At 49.5% G+C, this 4514-nt stretch overlaps 1 non-coding gene across 1 annotated transcript; it reads right to left on the bottom strand.

Annotated features, from left to right (window-relative positions):
- Positions 1-856: 856 nt before the first annotated feature.
- trnak-uuu (transfer RNA lysine (anticodon UUU)) lies at positions 857-929 on the bottom strand. Its single transcript has one exon. It is a non-coding gene; the product is annotated as a tRNA-Lys (tRNA).
- Positions 930-4514: the final 3585 nt, after the last annotated feature.

The following is a 4514-nucleotide window of genomic DNA, read 5'->3' as shown; positions in this document are numbered from 1 at the left end:
CAAATACTTTAAATCTGTGCCCCCTGGTTGTTGACCACTCTTCTAAGGGAAACAGGTCCTTCCTGTCCACTCTATCCAGGTTCCTTCATAATGTTATACACCTCAATCAGGTCTCCCCTCAACATCCTCTGTTCCAAGTAAAACAAACCCAGCCTATCCAATCTCTGCTCAGAGCTAAAATTCTCCAGTCCGGCAACATCCTCATAAACTTCCTCTGTATCCTCTCCAGTGCAATCACGTCCTTGCTGTAATGTGGTGACTAGAACTGCATGCAGTACTCTAGCTGTGGCCTAACAGTTCAAGAATAACCTCCCTGCTCTTGTATTCCAAGCCTCTGTATAATCGATCTGGACAGCAGCCTGTACTGTCGAGTGGAATCGGAGAGGAGGAAGTTCTCTGCTGATCAACATGCAGTCACCCACAATTCCTCATTCTTTAGGCGGGACTGTGTTACTGTAAGTTGGGGTGGATTAGTGAAAGATTCCATGTCATTACTGGCTTGCAACAAAAGCTATTTACCCAACGTGGGGCTCAAACCCCCAACCCTGAGATTAAGAGTTTTATGTTTGACCAAGTGAGCTGGCTGGTCTTGGAAAAGCTATGGATCCTTGTTGTATCACAAATCTTGTGGGTGGATTAATTATTGAAATAATGGTTGAGTATCTCACAGACTTTAATTATTTCTGCCAACTTGTCATCGGGAACATTCTTCCTGCATCCTCGTGAACCTTGTCTGACTGCGTACAATGTAAGTATATCGCTCCTTAAATAAGGAGACCAAAACAGTTAGCATTTCTTTCATTGTGCAAAAGAAGATTAATTACAGTGAAAGCAACATAAAAATTTAAGGAAAATTCACCCGACGTGGGGCTCGAACCCATGACCCTGAGATTAAAAGCCTCATATTCTACCGACTGAGCTAGCCGGGCTTCTCAACATCACTCCTGTCAATCCCCTTCAGTTAGTGGTCAATGGTGATCCCAGGCTGTTGATGGCGGGGGATTCGGCGATGGTAATGCCGGTGATAGCCGGGCCTGCTGAAGTTGCATCTTCCTGTCGCTGATTGCTGCCAGGCGCCTGTTGGCTCAGCCACGTGGGTTTATCTCGAACTTCAAACCACGAAACAGGTTCTCCTGAATTCTAAGGTGAGTACGGAGATCAACCATCAAAAGCTCTGTCATTAACCACAGTGGGTACGGCAATTTTCTGATCGCAATGCGCTTTCAGTCCTTGTCCTTAAAATTGCGGACGTGTAAATTGGGGAGTTTAATGACTTTGAAAGGAACATTGTTGTTTGGTGCAGTTCCAGTCAGAGCAATGTTTGTGAAAGGAACGTTTTGCAGAGAGAGGGAGTGAGCGCCTGTTGGCGGAAACATTTTTGAAATGAAAACTTGTGGACGATAAAATGGAACAAGAGCAGTCCGGGGCACATTGTCACATGATGCAAGCTATCTCGGACCCGGACCAAAGCTCCCCGTACACCGAGAACAAGCTCAGGCAAACCCCGGGTAGAGGATATCCCGGTCACTGGGCCTTCCAGCAACACTGAACAAGTGCCCGGTCTGAAACTTTCCAGAGTAATAACTTGTAACGAGAGCAACCAACAGTCTCTTGGGATCCCTTGGAACTTCAGGGGATGCGCTCCCTGGTGGTGGAACATGGGAGTGCATGCTTTACAGAGACACAACATCACTCCCCCGCCAAAGTCAAAGTGAAAACTATTTACAAGGTGAGGCGGTCGGGTGCCATTCTTTCCCTGGTGGACCGCCTCGGTACAAATGTCTGTTCAGGTGTGTTGGCTGTGCCCTCGCTGAGCTGGCGTGTTGTTGGCCCTACAGGGCTGCTGGGTGAGTTTGGCCTTGCTGGTCTGTTGGGCGTGATGGGTTCGATTTCCGATCCGTGGTGGTGTCGTTGATGCTTTGGGTGTGTGTTACGGGTTCGAAAAAGGTTGTGTCTGCTGTGGGTTGTTCAGGGCAGTCTGTGAACCGCAGCCTCTTTTGGTCCAGGTGCTTTCTGCAAATTTGTCCATTGTCTAGTTTGACGACAAATACCCGACTCCCTTCTTTAGCTATCACCGTGCCCCCGATCCACTTGGGACCATGTCCATAGATTAGCACATACACAGGGTTATTCAGATCAATTTCCCGTGACACAGTGGCGCGACCATCATTTACATTTTGTTGCTGACGCCTGCTCTCTACCTGATCATGCAGGTTGGGGTGGACCAGCGAGAGTCTGCTTTTAAGTGTCCTTTTCATGAGTAGCTCAGCCGGGGGCACCCCTGTGAGCGAGTGCGGTCTCGTGCCAAAGCAGATCAGTACTCGGGACAGGCGGGTTAGGAGTGAGCCTTGTGTGACTCGTTTGAGGCTCTGTTTGATTGTTTGTACTGCACGCTCTGCCTGCCCATTGGAGGCTGGTTTAAACGGTGTCGAGGTGATATGTTTGATCCCATTGCGGGTCATGAATTCTTTAAATTTGGCACTGGTGAAACAAGGCCCGTTGTCACTGACCAGTATGTCAGGCAGGCCGTGGGTGGCAAACATGGCCCTCAGGCTTTCAATGGTGGCGGTGGCGGTGTTTCCCGACATTATTTCTCATTCAATCAATTTTGAAAAAGCATCCACCACCACCAGGAACATTTTACCAAGAAATGGGCCTGCATAGTTGACATGGATCCTCGACCCTGGTCTGGAGGGCCAGGACCACAAACTTATTGGTGCCTCTCTAGACGCGTTGATCAACTGAGCACATAAACTGAATTGCCGTACACAGGATTCTAAGTCAGAGTCGATACTGGGCCAGCACATGTACTATCTCGCTATCGCTTTCATCATTACTATACCCGGGTGTGTGCTGTGGAGATCCGAAATGAACGTCTCCCTGCCCTTTTTTGGTAGCACTACACGGTTACCCCACAACAGGCAGTCTGCCTGACTGGACAGCTCGTCCTTTCGCCGTTGGAACGGCTTGATTGGCTCTTGTATTTCAACGGGGATGCTGGCCCAGCTTCCATGCAATACACAGTTTGTTATTGGGGACAGCAGAGGATCATGGCTTATCCAAGTCCTAATCTGGCGGGCCGTGACAGGTGATTTATCATTTTCAAATGCTTCCATGACCATCAACAAGTCAGCGGGCTGCGTCACCATCAACAAGTTTGCAGGTTGCGCCATTTCCACCCCCGTGGTGGGCAATGGTAGCCGACAGAGCATCCGCACAATTTTCAGTGCCTGGTCTGTGGCGGATGGTCTAGTTATACGCTGAGAACGTGAGTGCCCACCTTTGTATGCGGGCTGAGGCATTAGTATTTATCCCCTTGTTTTCAGCGAACAGGCATGTGAGGGGCATGTGATCGGTTTCCAGCACAAATTTGAGGCCAAACAGGAACTGATGCATTTACTTTACCCCGAACACACACGCTAATGCCTCTTTCTCAATCATGCTGTAGGCCCTCTCGGCATTAGACAAGCTCCTGGAAGCATAGGCTACAGGTTGCAACTTCCCTACAATGTTAGCTTGTTGTAATACACACCCGACTCCGCACGACGACGCGTCACATGCTAGCACAAGTCTTTTACACGAGTTATACAATACAAGCAGCTTGTTGGAGCATAAAAGGTTGCTGGCTTTGTCAAAAGCAATTACGTGTTTTTTTCCCCATAGACAGATCTCACCTTTGTGCAATAACACATGTAGGGGCTCTAAAAGGTGCTTAACTCCGGACGAAGTTACCAAAATAGTTGAGGAGTCCCAGGAATGACAGCAGCTCCGTGACTTTCTGTGGCCTGGGCGCGTTCATGATAGCCTCTGTCTTGGCGTCTGTGGCCGAATGCCGTCCGCCGTGATCTTTCTCCCGAAAATCTCCACTTCTGTTGCCATGAGTACGCATTTCGACCACTTCAGCCGCAGCCCTACGCGATCCAGTCGCTGGAGGACCTCCTCCAGGTTTTGTATGTGTTCGACGGTGTCCAGACCCATAACCAATATGTCATCCTGAAAGACCACCGTGTGTGGTACCGACTTGAGTATGCTCTCCATGTTTCTCTGGAAGATAGCTGCCGACGACCGAATTCCAAACGGGCATCTGTTGTCGCTGAACAGTCCCTTTTGCATGTTGATGCAGGTGAGGCCCTTCAAAGACTCCTCCAGCTCCTGCGTCATGTAGGCCGTAGTCAGCTCAAGCTTGGTGAACGCCTTGCCTCATGCCAGCATGCCAAATAGGTCGTCTGTCTTAGGTAGCGGGTATTGGTTCTGTCGCGAGAAACGATTAATCGTTACTTTATAATCGCCGCTAACCCTGACCGTGCCATCACTTTTGAGTACTGGAACAATCGGGCTGGCCCACTCGCTGAATTCCACTGTGGATATGATGTCCTCGCGTTTCAGCCTATCCAGCTCGATTTCCACTCTTTCCTCATCATATGAGGTACCGCTCGCGCCTTGTGGTGAATGGGTCGTGCCTCTGCGTCCAAGTGGATCCGCACCTTCACACCGGAAAAGTTTCCAATGCCTGG

This window comes from Pristiophorus japonicus, chromosome 25 (genome assembly GCF_044704955.1).
Source record: "Pristiophorus japonicus isolate sPriJap1 chromosome 25, sPriJap1.hap1, whole genome shotgun sequence".
NCBI lineage: Eukaryota > Metazoa > Chordata > Chondrichthyes > Pristiophoridae > Pristiophorus > Pristiophorus japonicus.
This window is presented reverse-complemented; position numbering and strand designations above follow the sequence as displayed.